This window comes from Hypanus sabinus, chromosome 17, assembly GCF_030144855.1.
Source record: "Hypanus sabinus isolate sHypSab1 chromosome 17, sHypSab1.hap1, whole genome shotgun sequence".
NCBI lineage: Eukaryota > Metazoa > Chordata > Chondrichthyes > Myliobatiformes > Dasyatidae > Hypanus > Hypanus sabinus.
The window spans coordinates 40,566,734-40,590,312 of record NC_082722.1 but is presented as its reverse complement, the minus strand read 5'-3'; the positions used below and the strand labels follow the sequence as shown (position 1 = coordinate 40,590,312).

Sequence of the window (23,579 nt, the reverse complement as noted above, 5' to 3'; positions counted from 1 at the left end):
TCTTTTAACAGAGACAGCATTAACATTTTTACCTTAACATATTGACTGTCTTATGAACTTACTGCGTTGTTTCTATGATGTTTCTCAGTGTGTAGAAATGGAGCTTTTCTCGCATTGATCCTGCACACACAAGCCCCTGCATTCCCATTTCTCCAAACTGGTATTTACCCACAAGACGTAGCGAAACCCAGTGTGACGTCATCACATGCCGCGATATATCACAGATAATGAATTTACCTTCAACAACTGCAACGTAGTTATCAACCTTAACTTTAACTAGAAAATAATTACAAACAAATTATTTAAAGCGAAAATGTAATAAAGCTAAACAAATGCCTTAAGGGCAACACATTTGTTGTCCTTTCAATTAGTTTTTGTCTTTTGGAATTACAAAATATAACCTATTTAACCTTTCCCTATAACTCAGATCCTCAAGTCTTGACAACACCCTTGTAAGTTTTCTCTGCACTCTTCCATCCTACTCATACATTTCCTGTAGGTAGGTGACCAGAAATGTGCACAATACTCCACATTAGGCCTCACCAACATCTTGTATAACTTTAACACAACATCCCAATTCCTGCACTCAGTACTTAGATATATGAAGGCCAATGTGCCTAAAGCTCTTTCTACAACACTATCTACCTACGACATCACTTTCATGGAATTATGGATATGTATTCCCAGATCCCTCTGTTCCACCACAATCCTCAATACCCATACCCTACCACCCATCATGCAAGTTCTATGCTGGTTTGTCCTCCCAAAGTTCCAAGCTTCACACTTGTCTGCATTAAATTCCATCTGCCATTTTTGCATCCGGTCCAGATCCTGCTGACAGCATCTATGAAGAGAGAAACAGCTAGCAATTCATTTGATAACCTCCAAAGACAGAAATGCAAAATATATTAGCATAGGTTTCTCAATAATTGATTTAAAGACATCTCACACAGTAATAGATACCTAGCTGACCCAAGGAAGGTGTTCAAAGATAACCAACCAGAGGAAGCTGATTTTGGACTGAAACCAGGGTCATCATCATCACCATTATGTGCCATGTCGTATCACATAGGCGATCATAGTCTCATGACTGTGATTGCCCTCGGCAAATTTTTCTACAGAAGCTGTTTTCCATTTCCTTCTTCTGAGCATTGTCTTTACAAGACGGGTAACCCCAGCCATTATCAATACTCTTCAGAGATTGTCTGCCTGGCAGGACGCGAGTTATGCACCAGCTGGTCATACGACCTGCTCCCACGCCTCATGTGACCCTGATCAGGAGGGACTAAGCAGGTGATCCACCTTGCCCAATGCGACCTGCTGGCTAGTGGAGGGAAGGAGCACCTTACACCTCTTTTGGTAGAGAAGCATCTCCACCCTGCCACCCAAAACCAGACTAGACAATTTAGCGGTTCCTTTTCATAAATGCCATCATAGCACTGCACATCACTCTTGGCGTGCACTTTTCAAACACCTTAATAGCCAAAAAAAAAACAGCATGAATAAGCAATATCCACAATATGCTGAAGGAACTCAGCAAACAGTCAACTATTTGGGCTGAGATGCAGCAAGAGTAGTTTGTTAGAAATGAATGGCATTAGTAAAACAAAGTCAAACTTAGATCCAAATTATCCTCAGAGTCTAATCATTTAAGTGCGTCATATGTGTGTGTTACTCAGTACAAATTCACTGAAAAGACGGAAAGAAAGTCATGAACTTGCTGAAGTCCATTGTTCTCTTTCATGTTTTCCGTGTGCCTGATATGCTACAGCATTTATGTGTTGAAGATTTTCAATAAGTGTGCAGGAAGCAGACATATATACTACAGTAACCCACACTGTTAATGGGGTTCAGCCTTAGTCATTGACTGTTTATTTCCCTCCATAGATACTGCTTTGCCTGCTCAGTTCCTGCACGGTTTTCTCTTTGTTGATCAAGATCTCCAACATCTGCAGTCTACCTCGCATTTTCTACAGTACAGGCTTGTTTTGAACATTTTTAAAATGAGAAACTGATTGGGTGCCATGTTATTCAGGCCGCGCTTCTCTCCTGACAGCTTTCAGCCTGCATCCCTGGAGGTGACCCTCCGCAGACCCATCCCTCCTGATGCTCTGACCCTATCCACCAGTTCAAATTCACAGCTGAACTCTCCATTCCTGATCTGACCACCATCATACGCCCACTCCCTCCCTTCCTCTTCACCCCAAACTGATCTGCAGCCAACCTCCAGAAAAGCCAATAATAATCTATCCACTCTTCCAATTACCTTCTCAGTTTTCCCTACTCTGCATCAATGCACTGACCAGACAAGCCTTTATCTCCATGGACAGGAACCAAATTTAACTCCTTTCCTTCATGTACTCCACAGTTAGCAATCTGCTGAAAGAGCTTTCAGTGTTTAAATCTTCCCTAGTACGTGATGTCTTTGGATTGTCCACCACAATTCTATGACAGTAGGTCTTTGCACATAATCTCCCTCCACACCAGTGGCTCAATGCATCTTGACAGGCACCATAAATTTCTGGACAACTGAACAGATCACTAGTTGGTTATTGGGATAATACTTCAACAAGTACAAACTCTTTCATTACATTGATTCGATGACAATGCCTAGGGAATGGGCACAAAAATAATTTGTCAAGAGCAGACTAGAAACTTAAATGATATGCAGGGCATTCAGAACTATTGAATGTCATTAGAAGGCAGCAATGCCTTCTGATTGTAACATAAAAGTCCTCAGTGGCTGTCCAATTTCTCTATTTTCCAGAATATTACCAAAAGTATCCCATTTATGAAATTCTCATCATTGTGATTTGTGCACTATTCATAATTGAAATGCAAGCTAATTTAGTAGTAGCAGCTCTAATGCATATGTTTATTGGACTGTGTTTCAGGGCTAACACTGGTAGAGTCATTTGACGTGCTATTAGATAGTAGTAAATCTGAAATTAAGTTGAAGCCATTTAGTTCATTGGATTAGTATGACACAGTAAATAAAACCCAGAAAAGAATCTCAAACAAGTAATTAATGTACTGATGGAGGCAGCAAAGAATGGTGGGAGAACACTTTTTGTGCACAAGGTAGGGCTGAGATTGGGGAGTGGAAGGTTTTTTGTTGTAAGCAGTGATGCTCTCATTCACTGTTCAGTTCAAGTCTCAAAAGATAACCTTGGATAGCAAATAAAATATTGTTTGGAGAATCAATGCTCAAATGCGAGGCAATTAAGAGAGTGAAGTTCCTCTGCCAAGGACATGGGGTGGTTGGGAAGTGAAAGAGTGACAGAATGCAATCCTGTGTACGTATATAATCCTTTAACTCAGCTGAAAGGGAAAGGGACCAGCGATGATTTCAGCAATTAACAAGGACAATGCAAAAGGAAGCATGAGGTACATGGGAAGGAATAACTGCAAAATGAATGAAAGAAAATTATCAAGTGAATAAGGGCCTTTTAGCCTCATTATGGGATCTGTTACTTTACAGACATTCTGCAAATTTTCTTACTTATCTTTAAGAATGACTAAACTTTAAACCAAGCACAATCTGTCTGCTGTATAATAGGGATTGTTACACAAGTTGTGATTTAGTATGTGGAATTTGATAATGGAAGCAAAATTAGTAGCAATGGGCAGTAAAGGAGAGTGATTGGAGGACACTATGTGTACAATATTTTAGCACATTGGTGATGCAAGATAGAACAAAGCCTCTTTCAATGCTTTCTACTTCCACATACAGACTAAGAACTCATTAATCTTCTGTTTATCTTGTAAATCTATTCCACAAGCTGATAATTCTATTTACAAACGTTTGTAGATCTTGACTGCTTAGTAAACAGGTACTATGAAGGAAAATAAAGTCATCAAGCAAACAGTGTACCATGACCTTATTAATACACTGGTGAAGCATAGAGAAGACCAAGTGTTCTTTTTTTTATATATATAGCTAAGCCCATGCAGCAAAAATACCCACTGTAGTAAAATCTTTGCCACAGAGATGTAGATAACTTCTAACAAAAGAATGTATGTGCATTTTTCCAATGATATTAAAAATTATCCCCTTCACTCCTCCAATCGACACTAACATCCATTTGAATAAATTATTTAAATAGTTATAATTCTTTTGGTGATTCATAACAAAGCTATTTCAGCAGTGGTGTTCCCTGGGGTCAGTCCAAACGATTTGGACCTGCATGCAAAAAGTAGACTTTTAAAGTTTGAAGGAATCAGCAAACATAATAACATAATGAACAGTGAGGAGAGCAGAAATAGAATTCACAGGGATATAGCCAGGTTAGTTGAATGGTTAAAAACATGCCATGTGAAATTTAATACTGAAAACAGACACTTTATTAGCAAGGGTTACACTTTATTAGCAAGAACAAAGAATGTAAACTTCAGGGTACAATTCCAAAATACAGAGAAGAAGAACAGTGCTCTGGGATTGCAACTGTAAATCATTGAGAGTGGCAGGACAGGTTGAGAAAGTAGTTCAATAAGAAAATATCATAAAGGATCTTTTGCTTCATAAACAGAGACAGAGTTCAAGGACTAGGAAATTACAATGAACTTTGTGAACCAGCTTCCACCAAACCGACAGTAAAATGTCCAATGCAGTGTATGACATTTTGAGAAAGATGTAAATGTTCTAGAGAGGGTACAATAAAGATTTGCTGGAATGGTTAGGGGGATGAAGGACTTAAGTTATGCAACTAAACTTAAGCTAGGATTGTTCCCTTGGAATGGCTGGGATTCAGAGGTTTGATAGAAGTATTTTAAACTTTGAAGGGTCCAGATAGAGAAACTATTCCCTTTTTACTCTAAAGGTCAAGAACCAGAAGGATGTAGAATGAAAATGGCTGGTTCAAAAAAAGATGACATGAGGAAAAACATATTTTTGCAATAAGCAGATAAGACCCAGAACAGACTGCCAGAGGAGTTATGGAAACGAGATTCAATCATGGCATTCAATGGGGAACTGGATAAGTACTTGAAAAAGAGATTGGCGGGCTTTGGGGAAAAGACAGGAAAGGGGGACGAGCTGGATAGCTTTTTCAGACAGGCAGTGGAGACACAATGGGCAGACGGCCTCCTTCAGTGTTGTAATCTTTCTGCAATTCAGAATGTACCTGATTGACAACCAGAGTTACACATCTAACCTCCTACTTCACTCTCAGGCTTAGCAGTGAGCACATGTCACCCTTTCCCCCCAAAATACCTTTTATTCATATAATTAGCAATATATAATAAAAGGTAAAGCATCCATTTACATACAAGATTATTAAATCACCGTGTTTCATGAGCAAAGCCCAAGATGCTCTCTTTTGCATGGATATAACCCCTCAGTGTGTGATTGCGAGAGGGCTTCAAATTGTGGCTTCTCCTCACAGAACCTGCCCTAGGAACCGTGCAGCTGCGGAGCGTGTTAGCAGACCACCTTCAAGATGCACCGCATTGTTTTATGCCGAGCAAAGTTGGAAACTTATGAGATAGATAGAAGGATCTAAATGCCGACCAACACTGTGGGGTTGTAATATTGTTTAAGGCCACGACTGACAGTGATACCTTTCATAACAATTATCCATCAGGCCTTATCAGAGAACAGAAGACTTTTGACCATTCATCATCCGCTTTCCCATCATGTGGCAGACTGAATTTGCTGGCGCTAATCCACAAACGAGCAGGTTTCAGTAAGAAGAAATGGTAAACATCACTATCTCCAACTCAAAGTGCACTGCCGATGCTGTGGTCAAATCAAGACGGACAAAAAAAGCTGGACGAACTCAGCAGGTCGGGCAGCATCCATTGAAAGAAGCAGTCAACGTTTTGGGTCGAGACCCTTTGTCAGGACTCATAAGGTTGCTGGATTGGGTGCCATCTACAATATTAATCTACGCACAAACCGTACTGCAAAGGGAAACCACAAAATGTACAGTCACAGGCACCTGCCACCAGCTCCAGAAACATACCTTCAGCTGCTCACATGAACTTTTCATGAAGCTGTCTTTTTAACAGCTATAGGAATTCAATCACTGTTCAAAGCTGTGTGTATTTGTGTTTGATGTTACCAGCAGTCAGCCTGATCACTATTTTCATACAATTGAGGGCTAAGCAGTTGTCATTTCCTCATAGATCAGAAATGAAAACCACGAGCTGACTGACAGCCTGCTGCAGATTCATACCAGTATATATTAAGCAGGGATTTGCCTTCCATCAGAATCAATACAGAAATGTTAGCTGTTATGTAATACTCATTGAGGACAATCCTGTATTTCAAATTGCCATATATATTGTATAAAGCATTCCATTATTCCAAATCAACATTTTAATGATAGCCATGCAGTAATAGTTTATTAAATCATTTACAGGCCAGCCTTGAAGAGGTGGTTGCTCTACTTAAGGCCATATTTAAAACAGCAAGTTGCATTTTGATGTGTGGACAAATCGCTGAGGGGTTTCACAGCATCAGCACAACAATTACAATGTCAACTCCATTTCCCAGTACATTTTATGGTTAAGTGTTTTTGTTTAAACATGAATAAACTGAAATACTTTGAAACTTTTTAACCCCTTCAAATGCTTTGGCCTCAAAATTCCACGATATTTTTGTGTACAAACAAAAAGAGTTTTAGAAACAAAATTGCACCTAGATATTAGAAATTACAGTGACATGTTTTGTGTGCTACATATTTCAAATTTTTAACAATTATGAAACAAAATTTAGGAACTTAAAAACAAAGTTTGTGATTTTCAAAAAAAATTCTGGAGGAAAACAGATGAAGGATCGCTGACTTGGTCAGTGGCATTCCTAGAGAGACATACATTCTCATAAAACACAGCTGAAACAGGCAGATCTCAATGCACCCAAGGCCTGCTTTGGTGCAAGTACATTCCAGAATGGCTATTGAGAACTTAGCTCAGATAAATTGGCTTATTATGATATGCATGTCCCAAAAAAGTTGACTTGTATTTCGCCCACATTAATCAATCCATTACTGAAGTGAATTGACATAGTACAAGGTAAAACAAGATTGCAGAAAAAGCACAGTACAGGAAGGCAGGAAGGTACAAGTTCACAACAAGGTAGATTATGAGATCAAGAGTCCATCTTATTGTTCGAAGGAACCATTCAATAGCCTTACTGCAGCAGGATAGAAACTGTCCTTAAGCCTGGTGACACAGGCTTCCAGGCTTTTATATTGTCTGCCCAATGGGAGGTAGGAGAACAGAGAATATCCTTACGTATTTACTAATTCAGCAATATTTGAGTAATATTGTAAATATATTATTTGGTGAAGCATTTTTTTTGTTTACATAATTCATTACAGGTTATATGTAAAAGTACGTGACCGGCATATGTCATCACGTCACCATGTATGCACCTCGCTAAAAGTAAAAACGTAACTAAGATTAGACACATTATTCCTGGCTCCATGTTTTTTTTCCCAATTAGTTTTATGATTTGGAGATACAAAACATAGCAGTCTGGTTGATTATGCTGGCTGTAAGAAGTATAGACCGAATCCATGGAGGAGAGGATAGTTTCCGTGATGTGCTGTTTCCTCGACTCCACGGTTTCTCTCCAGCAACGGCAGAGCAGCTGCCACACCAAGCATTAAGCATCTGGTTGGAATGCATTGATAAAAACTGGCGAGAGTTAAAGGGGACTTGCCAATTTTTAATAAACTTTCTGGAGGTGCCACTAGCATCAATATAGTTGTACCAGGACCAGGACAGGCTATTGGTGAGGTTCACGTTCCTGTCAACCTCAGTGCCAGGAGCATGTGCACTACCCCTCCCCCTGAAGTCATGAGCAGCTCCCCCCATCTCCTTCCTGTATTAAGCTCCATCTGTCAATGTGCAGGTGGAGGGAGAGCAGAACCTGGCCATGCTGTCATGAGAGGACAAAGCAGTTTTGTTTGGCACCAGCTTTGAGAATAACTGTGCTGCAGGTGCTACTGCCTGTTCTTACTGATTGTGGTCTGTTGGTCAGGAAGTCAAGGATCCATTTGCAGAGGGAGATGGGAAGGCCCAGATCCAAGAGTTATGGGGATGTGTTTGCTTTGAATAACCATACTGAAGGCAGAGCTGTAGTCAATAAGCAATAGTCTGATGTAGGTGTCTTTACTGTCCAAGATGCTTCAGAGATGAGTGCAGGGCCAGGTAGATCACAACTGCTGTAGACTGGTTTCAGCGGTAGACAAATTACTCTAGGCTTAGGTTGTCTGGGAGGTTGGAATTAATGTTTGCCATCACCAGCCTCTTGAAGCATTTCAAGATGATGGATATCTGAGCCACCAAGAAATAGTCATTAATGCCCAGTACCTTGTTTTTCTTAGATATTGAGATGATAGTGGTCTTCTTAAAGCAGGTGGGAATCTCGGCTCAAATCTAGGCAAGGTTAAGGATATCTGCAATACAACTGCAAACTGACTAGCACAAGATCTAAGAACACTGCCTGGGACACTGTTTAGAACAGATGCTTTGCACAGGTTAACTCTCTGGAGGACTAATCCCACATCGGCAATGGTGACTGTGAGTTCAGGTTCATTAAGGCCGGCAGGGCAGTCAGTGACATTCAGTCCCCTTCTGTACAAAATGTAATGCGTTTAGTTCTTTCGGAAGTGATGTGCTGATGTTGGTGATGCTGCCCGACTTTGTTCCATAGCCAATTATATTATGTAGTGGTTGAGCTGGGAATTGATCTTGCACTGATATTGTCACTTGGAATTATTGATAGCTTTACAGAAGTCATATCTCAATGTCTTGTGAAGGCTAGGGTATCTGATTTGAATGCCACAATCCTAGACTTCAGTAGGGAGTAGATCCCTCCGAATCAGCCATGGTTTCTAGTTTGAGAGTATCCAGATTGTCCTTTTGATATCCAATCCTCAACACATTTGTATCAGTCCCTTTCACTCACTGGCTCTCATACGAAAGCAATCAACATAACACAAGGAGCACAATCTTCACCCAATCACTCAAGATGCACTCCTAACCTAAGCAATCAGCCAGATGCTCCCTCTTCTCAATCACCATTCCCCCTCTTGAATGGTGATCTCATTATCTTTGCTCCACATACCTAACCAAGCCAACAATCCCAGAGCCATCCTCCACGACTGCTCTAGGCAGCTAACCTGACCCTCCCCAAATCGACCCACCTTTCCACTGTAGTTCCTCAGTCATGACCTGTCATAACCCTTTCAGTGATGTTGCAACTGTTAATCATCTCCCTCTAGTGATCAGCTGACTTCTGAAAATAAAACGGACCTGCACGAAAACTCGCTCCGTTGTTAATGTGTAACCAATGTCATTCATGCTGACCTAGACAGGGTGATGCTATAATTGTGATCAGCTGAAAGAGGGTAAAGGAAGATGGATCAGAAGTGACAGCCAGTTCCAATTTCCTGCATTCAACCCATATTCCATGAACCATGCCCATCCATGTACCTATCCAAGAGCTTCTATTGTACTTGCTTCAAACACTTCTGCAGCCAGTTTGTTCCATGTACTCACCACCCTGTGTGTGAAAAAGTTGTACCTCAGGTCCCTTTTCAATCTTTCCTCAAACCTTAAGTCTATGCCCCCAAGTTTTGGTGTCTCCTATACTGCTGGAAAGAATGGTACCATCCACCTTATCTATGCCTGTGAAGTTATGGTTCAAGAAAACAGGCATCCACAATACAGCTTTGCCAGAAATCCAATTTACTTGGTCCAGATCAGTTTTCAAACTATTGAATTCAGTCGTTATCCAGCTGAAGATCTTCACCACTGTACGATTCGAATGATTCTATGTTCATCTGATGCTTGCTAAACCATCTCCAACCTACATCACGGGTAGCTCAGAGTTGGACAAATATGGGATAGACAGAAGGATCCAAGTGCAAATGGAAATCTGGCTCTTGCAGTCATGACCAGTTGCCACAAGAGAAAGTGATAGACCCCCTTCATAAATAGCATTTGTTTGCACTCTGTTATTGGTTCCGCCAAAGATATCCACCAACACGACTACCTATTAGCTTGCCTCATTCTCAGGAAAGTCCTCCTGAACATGTCTTAAAAATTCTTCCATCCTGTTGTTACTTTATTGATATCAGGAAATAAACTCCCCCATTGTGTAAACTGGCTAAAGGCAATAATGTCATCCAAAATACTGAATTATCACTACCAGGTTCTGTGTTGCATCATAACTTTCAATTGATGCCTTTTGTTGTCATAAGTGCAAAACACAGCCACAACCTGCACTGCGATCCCAATTCACAAAAGCATAAATGTGCTATTGCTATCTTGAGGAACTTTTCAGAAGTCAAACTGAGTCTATACAAAAAGAAATTGCAGCCTTAAATTCCTTAAAACTTAAAATATAGTCAAAAATATTCATTTACGAGGAACAACACTCTTCATTCATGCAGCAAATCAGCAGGAATTAAATCAAAGAAATCCCTAATCTGACCATGACCATTGTGATAAGCTCATTTTCAGATACACACTGCACTAACAGGATTGAACTAATTGTACTAATTGATGATCTTTATTTTTTAAAAAAAGGTGCAGCTTACATTGCTGTGCAAATTGTGAAACAAGGATTATAAATCTTAGTTCCTATTGTCTATCCATTGTTCCAGTCCACATTTAAACTTTCTACCTTTCAGTTCTATTTCCAAACATAGTAGCACAATAAACAATCACATGTACAGACTTGTCTTAAAGATCAGTGTATTTAGAAATAATAGATGGCAAAACTTCATACTGACAAGGTTAAGTATGCAGTTCAACTGGCTTACTCCCACACTCTTCCAAAACCTATTAAAAATGGATAGTACCCAGCATATGACACACTCATCTGGCTACTGACACACAATGGACAGCAAGTTATTCATTAAAAATTTAAGTAATAATGAACCCAACTGCAGTTTGAAAGGACTAGAAAAGTGGTAATGCAATATCAACATGGAGAGAAGAGTTTTCTTGTGAGAAGCTGCAAAAAGAGGGAATCTGCAGATGAGGCAGGACCTGCTTATGTGTTGCAAACTTCCTCTTCCTGAAGTCTGCAATGAATTCCTTGCCCTTGATGACACCAAGGTTGTTGTTTGAACACCACTCAACCAGCTGATCTCTCTCGCTCCTGTTGGCCTCCTCCTTGCCATGCGAGATTCTGCCAACACGAGCAGTGCCATTGGCAAATTCAGACATGGTGAATATGGCAATTAGTAATAATTGGGATTTTATATCAAGTCCTGAGTATTGGGCATCTCTGGTTGCAGTCATATCCAAGGTGGTTGAAACAGCAAGTTTGTGAACTGGGGGAAAAAAAATCAGATAGTTGATGATTAATAGTATATTTTACTAATGTCACAAGACTTGTATGAAGGCAACTGGTAATTGTTTATTATTGTCAGATACAGTGAAAAGTCTTGTTTGCATGCCATCCAAACAGATCATCTCATGCGTACAAGATAATACAGAAGGAAAAACTATGCAGAATTTCAAAGGAAAGTTTATAATTGAAGTATGTACATGCTTACCATATATCACCTTGAGATTCATTTTCTTGCAGGCGTTTACAGAGAGAAAAGAAATATAATTGAATGGAAAAATTATACCTTTACAAAACCCGACGAACAATCAATAGGCAAATAAAGACAAACTGTACAAATAAAAATAACAATGAGAGTTGGAAAGAGTTTATGAAAGTGAGTTACAAAGAAAGTACCGTGCAGATCAACAAATACGGTGCAAGGGCCAAGAGAGGTTGAGGGTTTATTTTTAGCACACAAGAAATCCATTTAAAAGGCTGATAAAAGTGGGATCAAAGCTGTACTTGAGCCTGGTGGTCTTTATATCTTCTGCCTGGTGGACGGAGTAGGGAGAAAGAAAGAATGCCGAGTTGAGAGCTTTGATTAAGTTGGCTGCTTTCCCTAAGCAGTTGGAAGCGTAGACAAACTCTTGAAGGGGCGCAACACATTCACCACAATACAAGATTGGCTCAAGTGCTGAAGAATATTATATTCACCCACATTTTCACATTCTAGAATGCAGAAAACAGCAGTGTGGTGTAAAAAGCAAATGTACAAGCATGAAGATGATTAGTTCCCTTGGGTAAGTTGCTGTTCATTTGAGTATGGGTTAAGCAATGAACAACATTAACATAAAAAGAGATGGAAGTATAATGATAGCCCAACCTTGCCCCCTCAAAGAATGCAGTTGAAAATGTAGACTACTTAAAAGGTTTGAACTAATGCTCTTACTGATGTAAACTAAATCACCAACAGATTAGTCCAAGGGCCATCTACATGATTGGCCATTCTCTTACAGAATGTATCAAAAATAGCGTCCCATCTATTTATTTTGAATAAACAAAGCAGCTTAGCCTAATATGTTCATCTTGTAAATCTCCCAGTAGATTTTTTGTTATCTACTCTACAGCCCTATGTACCTAGGGCTTAAATGTAAGACTTGTGATTGGTTTTGTAACTACTACAGACTGGGTTAATACACACATTGTCCAGATGCTTTAGATCCAATTGGTCACCCACAACTGACATCCATCTCCCTGCCTACCAGCACCTCCTAATTAGATGCAAAGGGCTAGTCTTTGGCCTCCACATCCCTGAATTGAGCAACAGGGTCTCAGTGATGATGAGCTTCAAGCGGTGCAGACAGCAAACCTCTGGAACAAGCTTTGATAGAGACAAAGCAGAGTGGAGTTTTGTCTCCTGTCAAAACTTAAAGATATGTTAACAGTTTTTATATATATGGTAAGCAAGGGACATTTTATGTCCTAAAATTACTGCAATTATGAAGATATACTTAGGAATAAAATAGTTTAAGATTAGCTTCCCTTTTGCTTCCTAATCTGCAGGCCCAAGCTCCCCATGGAATCAAAAATGTTACCTATCCCTCTGACCTTGCATGGGATCTTCAAAGCAACTCTGTTGTTAGACAGGGACCAGTGATAGCGCACAATGACAGGTGTGACACCATCTGTCACTGTAAGTCTTGGATTTGTGTGTTTGACAGTTCATGCGTGGAAGTACAAGACCTCCACATAAACAGCTGAGCACCAGCGTTTCCAGCCAGCAAGATGCACCTCACATCCAGAATAAGGATATTCAGAAGTTTTGATTTTGTAGTCAATGGTGAAGGGAGGCATTTAGCCAGAAACCTCAAAGAACACTGGCTCACAAGAATTAACTGGTTTCTGACATGACTTCAGTGTGTCACCCTTCTCGGGAGGTGTATCCAGGAAAAGCAAGCCCAGCAGCCGGGCTGAACTGACCATCAGTGTGATAAATTATCACAGATCACAATGCACCAATTATGATTTGTAATACTTACAGAAAGAGGAAATAGATTGATACATACAGAAGATTAAATTCAAGGATTAAATAGCAAACTAAAAACTTCAATAATCAAGGAATAGACAAAGAGAAAACACAAACATTACAGGTTTCAACGAAACCTAACACAGTCACTCTTTCAAGTGAGTAGATGCTAATCAAAAGTTGAAGTGCACGTCAAAACTCAGAGTCTACACTGATTGAACCAGACAAGATAGCGACAGCACATTTAATGGCAGAGCAAGGCAGCAACATTAAGATATCTGCATTTAATGACACAGACAAGTGTCAATAGCTGTGCCAACTTTAAACAGTGATGACAGCAAGTAGTGACATTAGTTCTATTATTACAGCCACAAACTTCAGGCCATTGCTTATTTCAAAGAAATGCTTAAAGACAAAGCAGTTGATTTTGATCATGTAATTTCCCTTACAAGCTTTATAAATCCCAACTTACTCATTTGTGAGAATTTAACATCGTTTCCTACGAGTGATTAATGGGTTTTTTACCTTACACAATATTCAAGAGACACAGATTTGGATCAAGGAGAATGAAAAAAAATTATATCTCCCATATCTAATATAGTCACAAAAATACTTAAAGCTACAGTCTTGCTTCAGTGTGTATTTAATTGTAATTTATATAATTATATATAATATGGGGGAAGTGCAGACTACAGAGCAACTTGACAATACTGGACCCAGAGGTGTGGAAAAGATTCACATTTTGTCATGATGCACCTAAGATTTTTTTGATTAGATGTGATTTATACTACTGCTTCCCCTCCCCCCTTTATAGTAAATTTTCTCAAAGGCAAATATTGAGTTCTATCAGTGTCAGAATTAATAGCAAATACTATTTTTCAGAATAGAATAAAAAAGCAGCCCATTTTTGTGTCTGGTTTCATAATTTAGTGTAAATTATTATATCTTGCAAAAGAGTCATTGACTCTTACAGTATGGATATACTGTAAGACCACAAAGGTAATAATCTCTGGATTACTACCAGTGCCACATGCTAGTCAGAGTAGAAATAGGCGGATATTTCAGATGAATACGTGGCTTGAAAAATGGTGCAAGGGGGAGAGATTCAAATTTCTGGGGCATTGGAACCAATTCTGGGGGAGGTGGGACCGGTATAAACAGGACGGTCTGCACCTGGGCTGGACTGGAACCAATGTCCTAGGGGGAGCGTTTGCTACTGCTGTTCAGGAGGCTTTAAACTAATGTGTCAGGGGGATGGGAACAAGTGCAGAGAGACAGAGGGGTGTAAAATGAGGGTAGAAGCAAAAAGTAATAAGGTGAAAAGTAAAAGTGGCAGGCAGGCAAATCCAGGGCAAAAAGCAAAAAGGGCCACTTTTCAACATAATTGTATAAGGGCTAAGAATGTTGTAAAAACAAGCCTGAAGGCTTTGTGTGTCAATGCGAGGAGCATTCGTAACAAGGTGGATGAATTGAATGTGCAGATAGTTATTAATGAATATGATATAGTTGGGATCACAGAGAGATGGCTCCAGGGTGACCAAGGATGGGAGCTCAACATCCAGGGATATTCAATATTCAGGAGGGATATACAGGAAAGAAAAGGTGGTGGGGTAGCATTGCTGGTTAGAGAGGAGATTAACCCAATAGAAAGGAAGGACATTAGCCTGGAGGATGTGGAATCAATATGGGTAGAGCTGCATAACACTAAGCGGCAGAAAACACTGGTGGGAGTTGTGTACAGGCCACCTAACAGTAGTAGTGAGGTTGGGGATGGCATTAAACAGGAAATTAGAAATGTGTGCAATAAAGGAACAGTAGTTATAATTAGTGACTTCAATCTACATATAGATTGGGTGAGCCAAATTGGTAAGGGTGCTGAGGAAGAGGATTTCTTGGAATGTATGCGGGATGGTTTTCTGAACCAACAAGTCAAGGAACCAACTAGAGAGCAGGCCATTCTAGATTGGGTATTGAGCAATGAGGAAGGGTTAGTTAGCAATCTTGTCGTGCGAGGCCCCTTGGGTAAGAGTGACCATAATATGGTGGAATTCTTCATTAAGATGGAGAGTGACATAGTTAATTCAGAAACAAAGGTTCTGAACTTAAAGAAGGGTAACTTTGAAGGTATGAGACGTGAATTAGCTAAGATAGACTGGCAAATGAAACTTAAAGGGTTGAGGGTGGATATGCAATGGCAAGCATTTAAAGGTTGCATGGATGAACTACAACAATTGTTCATCCCAGTTTGGCAAAAGAATAAATCAGAGAAGGTAGTGCACCCATCGCCAACAAGGGAAATTAGGGATAGTATCAAGTCCAAAGAAGAAACGTGTAAATTAGCAAAAAAAAGCGGCCCACCTGAGGAGAAATTCAGAGACCAGCAGAGGAGGACAAAGGGCTTAATTAGGAAAGGGAAAAAAGGTAATGAGAGAAAGCTGGCAGGGAACATAAAAACTGACTGTAAAAGCTTTTATAGATACGTGAAAAGAAAAAGATTGGTCAAGACAAATGTAGGTCCTTTACAGTCAGAAATAGGTGAATTGATCATAGGGAACAAAGACATGGCAGACCAATTGAATAACTACTTTGGTTCTGTCTTCACTAAGGAGGACATAAATAATCTTCTGGAAATAGTAAGGGACCAAGGGTCTAGTGAGATGGAGGAACTGAAGGAAAAACATGTTAGTAGGGAAGTGGTGCTAGGTAAATTGAAGGAATTAAAGGCAGATAAATCCCCAGAGCCAGATGGTCCAAGAGTGCTTAAGGAAGTAGCCCAAGAAATAGTGGATGCATTAGTGATAATTTTTCAAAACTCCTTAGATTCTGGATTAGTTCCTGAGAATTGGAGGGTGGCTAATGTAACCCCACTTTTTAAAAAAGGAGGGAGAGAGAAACCTGGGAATTATAGACTGGTTAGTCTGACATCTGTGGTGGGGAAAATGCTAGAGTCGGTTATCAAAGATGTGATAACAGCACATTTGGAAAGAGATGAAATCATTGGACAAAGTCAGCATGGATTTGTGAAAGGAAAATCATGTCTGACGAATCTTATAGAACTTTTTGAAGATGTAACTCGTAGAGTGGACAGGGGAGAGCCAGTGGATGTGGTATATTTAGATTTTCAAAAAGCTTTTGACAAGGTCCCACACAGGAGATTAGTGTGCAAACTTAAAGCACATGGTATTGGGGGTATGGTATTGATGTGGATAGAGAATTGGTTGGCAGACAGGAAGCAAAGAGTGGGAGTAAACGGGACCTTTTCAGAATGGCAGGCAGTGACTAGTGGGGTACCGCAAGGCTCAGTGCTGGGACCCCGTTTGTTTACAATATATATTAATGATTTAGATGAGGGAATTAAAAGCAGCATCGCCAAGTTTGCGGATGGCACGAAGCTGGGCGGCGGTGTTAGCTGTGAGGAGGATGCTATGAGGATGCAGGGTCACTTGGATAGGTTAGGTGAGTGGGCAAATTCATGGCAGATGCAATTTAATGTGGATAAATGTGAGGTTATCCACTTTGGTTGCAAGAACAGGAAAACAGATTATTATCTGAACGGTGGCCAATTAGGAAAAGGGGAGGTGCAACGAGACCTGGGTGTCATTGTACACCAGTCATTGAAGGTGGGCATGCAGGTACAGCAGGCGGTGAAAAAGGCAAATGGTATGTTGACATTCATAGCAAAATGATTTGAGTACAGGAGCAGGGAGGTTCTAACTGCAGTTGTACAAGGCCTTGGTGAGACCGCACCTGGAGTATTGTGTGCAGTTTTGGTCCCCTAATCTGAGGAAAAACATTCTTGCCATTAAGGGAGTACAAAGAAGGTTCACCAGATTGATTCCTGGGATGGCAGGACTTTCATATGAAGAAAGACTGGATCGACTAGACTTATACTCACTGGAATTTAGAAGATTGAGGGGGGATCTTATTGAAATGTATAAAATTCTAAAGGGATTGGACAGGCTAGATGCAGGAAGATTGTTTCCGATGTTGGGGAAGTCCAGAACGAGGGGTCACAGTTTAAGGATAAAGGGGAAGCCTTTTAGGACTGAGATGAGGAAAAACTTCTTCACACAGAGAGTGGTGAATCTTTGGAATTCTCTGCACAGGAAACAGTTGAGGCCAGTTCATTGACTACATTTAAGAGGAAGTTAGATATGGCCCTTGTGGCTAAAGGGATCAGGGGGTATGGAGAGAAAGCAGGTACAGGGTTTTGAGTTGGATGATCAACCATGATCATACCGAATGGCGGTGCAGACTCGGGGCCGAATGACCTACTCCTGCACCTATTTTCTATGTTTTTATGGATATAGCCCTTCAGCCCAAGTCATTCCCAATAATCATTAATCCCATTTAACTCTCCCCATGGTCCCATCATTTATACCAGACTCAACCACTCACCTACATGTTAGGGATCATTTATACCCACCAACTAACATATCAACACATACATCTTTGGGATTGTAGAAGAAAGCGCACAAACTCACAGACAGAATGTGCAAACTCTATACAGACAGCAAAATTATGATTCAGCCAGAGTTAATAGTGATGACTGGCAGCAATTTCACCAGCTGTGCCTTTATATCACCCACATGCTCACTGGTTTCCCAGGGAATGCTGTTCCATTGATTGAAATCAGCCATAGTTCATTCTCTGGCAAAAAGTCGGCCATTACTTCTAAGTTAATTATTTTTCCAAAAAAAGAGAAATTTACTTCCTACATGTTAGTCATTTATACTTCAAAAACATGGGAGACTGCCATAATTACATTTTCATTGTTGCATTAATTTTTGTTAACACAGGAGTTTCAAAGATGCTGGAAATCCAGAGCAACAAACACAAAATGCTAGAGGAACTCAGCAGGTCAGGCAACATCAATGGAGAAGAACAAAGAGACAACGTCTTGGGCCAAGACCCTTCATTGGGGCTGGAGAAGAAGAGGGAAGAAGCCAAAATTAGATGGCAGGAGTGGAAGCAGTGCAGGCAGGCAAGTGATAGGTGAACTAATAGGAATCTGATAGGAGAGGAGAGTGGACCATCGGAGAAAGAGAAGGGGAATGGAAAGTGATGATAAATGGGGTAAGAAGGGAGTGAGAATAAGGAATGGAAAAACAGCAGGGGTGGGGGGGTGGTGGAGAAGAAATGACCAGGAGTCAGCGAAATCGATATTTAGGTCATCAGGTTGGAGGCTACCCGGACAGAATACGTTGTTGCTTGTTAATATTTATGCCCACTGTCAGGGTGGAGATATGTCTCTACCAAAGGAGGTGTAAGGCAGTCCTTCCCTCCCGTAGCATGTAGGTCACCCTTGGGCAAGGTGCAGCACTTGCTTAGCCACCCAATCAGGATCACAAGAAGCCAAAGGAGCAGGTGGTTCGATGGTCATATGAACGGATGGTGCAAATCACAAATCCTGGTTGTGTCACCACTGACACCAGGCAGACAACATCTTAGAAGTATTGATAATGGCGTGGTAAACACACTGCCCAGAAGGCAATGGCAAACAACTTCTATAGAAAAATTTACCAAAACAATCACGGTCAACGGCTATGACTGCCCAAGTCATACGACACTGCACATAATAATGATGATGACATCCACTAACCTCCACTAATACCTTTACTTCAAGAGTCACTTCACACATCCTCTCAATGAATATGACCATAATATTAATTTCTTTGGAGGTTCCAATAAAGCTTTTGGATTTGAGAGGAGGAGGAGGTAGAGTTACAACAGAAGTAAATGGGACATTCATATATTTGATATCACAGTCAAATATTTAAAAAATCATGAAGCTCTGGAAAAGCTGAAACAATATTTTGCTCCAAATGGAGGCATTATCACTGCAAATCAATTTACATTTTAACTGTAAAAAAAAATCAGACTTTACACATTACCCCATTATTTACAAACAAATGTATTTAAATGTTAACCCAAGAACAATGAAGGCATGACATCATGGAACAAATAGCATTGAGAGAGGACAAAGAGAGGTCTACTTGAAAGAATTAGACTCAGGAGGACGTGAAGATCTAAAACTTCAAAGATTCAAAATATATTTGTTATGAAAGTATGTATGCAGTATACAACCCTGAGTCCATCTTCCTCACAGATAGCAACAAAACAAAGGAAACCCTGGACCTCATTCAAAGGAAAAACATCAAACCCCTCCCCACCACCCTCCAGTTGCAAAAAAAAAATGGAGCAAACAGCAACAAAAATGCTAAAAACACAGAATATAAAACAAAATCCAAGAATCCAGACATATTTAGTTTCAGCTCAGTATTCATTATCTGCAGACTGCCCGGATCCAAAATTGCCCAAATTAGCAACAAAAAAAAAAGGATTGGCCATAAACATATCATAATATGAACTACAGAGTCCAATTCACAAACTGCATCAATTAAACCTTGCCCAAGGTCCAGAACTCAGGCACCATCCTCCAATAGCATCGCAAGAGAGACCAGCCGAACGCTGGGCCCTCCTCCAGGAACAGTGAGCAAGGGGGAGGGAGAGAGACCATGACATACAGACACCTTCCTTCAGCAGCAGCGAGCGAGATGGCTCTGAACAGCTCCTCGCCTTCTGTACTCTCCTCGATGATGTCAATCCTCCTCAGCATTTTAATCAGTGTGAAATGGAGTTGATCGTGGTCTCGGGCCCGTTCTCCAAGCTTCTTGGCCTTGCGGCCACATGCCTGACAGAATACCCACGGAGACAACAACACGCCAAATTGCTCAAATATCCGAAATACACACCACAACATGTTGATCACAGGCTCCAACAGAAAAAAGAACCACTTTTGAAAGAAAAAGATATACAAGAAATGAAAGTAGTAGTTTTGTCCTGTCTGGGGGAAGTTTCCCTTGGTCACACTGTTCAATGGCACCATCTTCTTCAGATGGTTAGAGAGGCAACCCTCTATGATCACTCTCTGGCTTCTCCCAAAATGCCAATGTCAAAATCAATTTACTATCTCTTCTTGAATGCTAAGTGTCCAACCTCACATGGGGGACCTTGTCAAATGCCTTGCTAAAGTCCCTGCAGATAACAACCACTGCCTTGCCTTCATCCACTTTCCTGAAAACTTCCTTGAAAAACTCTAAGACTAGTTAGACATGACCTACCTCGCACGAAGCAATGCTGATTATCCTTAATCATATCAATCCAAATACTTATATATCCGGTCCCTTAGAATACCTTCCAATCACTTTCCCACTACTGATGTCAGACTCACCAACCTACAATTTCCTGGTTTATATTTAGATCCTTTTTTAAACAGCAGAACAGCATTGTCTATCCTCCAATCACCTGGTACCTCTCCTGCTGCTAAGGATGACTTAAAATTCCCTGGTAGGGCCCTGGCAATTTCTGTACTTGCCTCCCATCAGATCCAAGAGGACACCTTATCAGGCCCTGGGAATTTATCCTCTCTGATTTGCCACAGGACACCAATCACCTCCTTCTCTGTACTCTGGATAGGGTCCATCAACTTGATGTTGCTTTGCCTCACTTCTAGAGACTCTGTGTCAATCTGCTGAGTAAATACAGATGCAGAAAATTTAAGATCTCCCATCAACCCCCACCCCCCCCCCCCCATCTGTTTTCACTCTATACATGATTTTTCATTCTGGTCTTCAAGAAAATCAATTTTGTCCCTTGCAATCCTTTTCCACTTAACATATCAGCAGAATCCCCTAGGATTCTCCTTCACCTTGTCTGTTAAAGCAACTTAATGCCATCTTTTTGCCCTCCTGACTTCTTTCGTAAGAGTTCTCTTGCATTTCTTATACTCCATAAGCACCTCATTTGTTCCTACCTGCCTATAACTGCTATGTACCTCCTTTTTTTCTCTTAACCAGGGCCTCAGTGTCTCTTGAAACCAGGGTTCCCCGCAATTGTTATCTTTACCTTTTATTCTAACAAGCAGATACAAGCTTTGTACTCTCTAAATTTCACTTTTGAAGGCTTCCCACTTACCAAGTACACCTTTGCCAGAAAACAGCCTGTCCCAATCCACATCTGCCAGATAATTTCTGAAACCATCAAAATTCATCTTTCTCCAATTTAGAATCTCAACCTGTGGACCTATATTTCTTGCAATAATTACTTTGAAAATAATGGCATTGTGGATGCCATTAGATGCAGTGTTCCCCTACACAGACAAGTGCCCTGTCTCATTCCCTAATAGAAGATCAAGTACTGCACACTCTCTAGCTGGGATTTCTACATACTGATTAAGGAAACTTTCCTGAACACATTTGACAAACTCCATCCCATCTAGTTGTTTTATAGTATGAGTCCCTGTCAATATGTGGAAAGTTAAAATCACTGACTATAATGACCTTATGCTTCTTGCAACAGTCTGTGATCTCTCTACAATATCTAGTACTGTATTTATATTTACTTCTGGATGATAGGGACAATCAGGCTGTAAACCAAACAAAGTACTTAAAATACAAAAATCAAACAGGCCCTGCAAACATGAGTAAAAATGCAATTTTTTATATTTAAAAATTAAATCTAATTTTTTTAAATGCAATATTAATAATAATGAATAATTACTATTAAACATTTCAGAATAATCTTTAAGTATGTGCCTGACCTACTCAGTATTCCTAGGCAGTAAGCTCTGTGCTTTTATGTCTGGCTGCCTAGTTGATTATGTAAATCCTTTCTGTGAAGGAGAGTACAGTTAAATAAAAAGAAAAATTATTTTCCTCATGTGCTGCTGGGAGAAATATGAGAAACATGGAATTAAAATAAAGATGGTGTTCATTTTATTATCTATTGAGAATACCTAATTTGATCCAGTTATATTTCCAGCACTTAACAGTTGGCAACCTAAACTCTAGAGGATTCTTCTCCACATTTGCTAAAGATCAAACCATAATTTGGATAGGAGAATACGTGATAGTTTACTGAGAAGAAATGTAAAACTATTGATTATTTTTGCATTGATGATAAAAAATACAGCTAACAAAAATTTTTCAGAGAGGGTGTTATCTATCACCGGACATTTAATACATTTTATCAAGATTACACAGGTATTAGATAAGCTTAGATCAGATGTTTGCTGTTGTGAATTTGAAAAAGTTACTAAATAGATGGAAGATAAGGGACAAAATTAAATTATTGCATTGCAATTATTTAATGACTTGCAAAGACAAATGGATTAGAAATCAGACCGCATAATGATGCACGTCTTCCAATTATTGGACAGAACAATTCATGGATATCTGTAATACTGGAATGATACTGGTGAAGCACAGAGGCAACTTGCAGGCAGCAAATAAAACAAAGGAAACAATAAACTATTGCATTAATCACATTTTTTATCAAATATGATCATGGCAATCAATGGCCTGTAACTTCCCTTGAGCTTCTGAATCGCCTGTATGACCTGGCATTTTTGCAGTGTGAACTGAAGTCTGAAAGCTGCAGGATGCTTGCAGCGCAGCAGGTACGGGTCGAATAGAGGCGGTGGGGCCTGAGCCCAAGAGCAGGGAATGAGCTACTGTCTGTCCACTGCTGGAGCAGACTTGGAGGTGATCTGATGCAGCAGGATGGAGGTGAGGTGAGCAGAGGGGACCCAGAGCTGCAGTAGTGATTTAAGCGTCGGGCCAGATTGATAAGGTCAGGGTGTTAGGGCCAGAGTAGAGAGGTGGGCCTATGTTCACCTTGCTACTCAGCGAGGTTTGCTTGTCTCTGTGCTGAACTGAGGTTGTGGCCTGTAACTAACAGGCTCTCGGATTGGCTGCAGTGATGACTGGCTTCGTGACTGTGAACTCACTTTCGTGAACTTCAGTTCTGAACATTATTTGCTTACTTTTATTGTTTGCACAATTTTTTTCTGCACATCGGGTGGCTGACAGTCTTTTTTTCCCCTAAATGGATTCCATTAGGTTTCTTTATTTTGTGGGCTGACCGTAAGGAGACAAATCTCAAGGTTGTACATTTTATACACACTTTGATAAATATATTTTGATTGCAGACATATCCTGTAATGGGAAGTTAAAATAATATGCACTAGATTTTATTTTCAGAAGGAGGTGCAACGAATGGCAATCAGCATTATTTAAGAAAAAATGAGATATACTTCAGGCAAGAAGCAATTATGTCACGATCTTATGTGGTGGATGCAATACTAACTCACTAGCTTCACAAAGGTACCTCATTGCTTGCCTCATCGTTGAAACACACTCTCGTGTGGAGTGATTGCCCTGTTAAAAACAAACTCAACTCACCTCAAAATTTTAATTC

General features: G+C 40.2%; 1 protein-coding gene and 1 pseudogene across 1 annotated transcript in view; both read right to left on the bottom strand.

Annotated features, from left to right (window-relative positions):
* LOC132406623 (NADH-ubiquinone oxidoreductase chain 1-like) overlaps nucleotides 1-20,082 on the bottom strand; it is a 31,438-nt pseudogene extending 11,356 nt beyond the window's left edge.
* Nucleotides 1-23,579, bottom strand: part of LOC132407188 (uncharacterized) — a 545,618-nt gene that overhangs the window by 478,003 nt on the left and 44,036 nt on the right. The gene's annotated exons all lie outside the window — the stretch shown is intronic.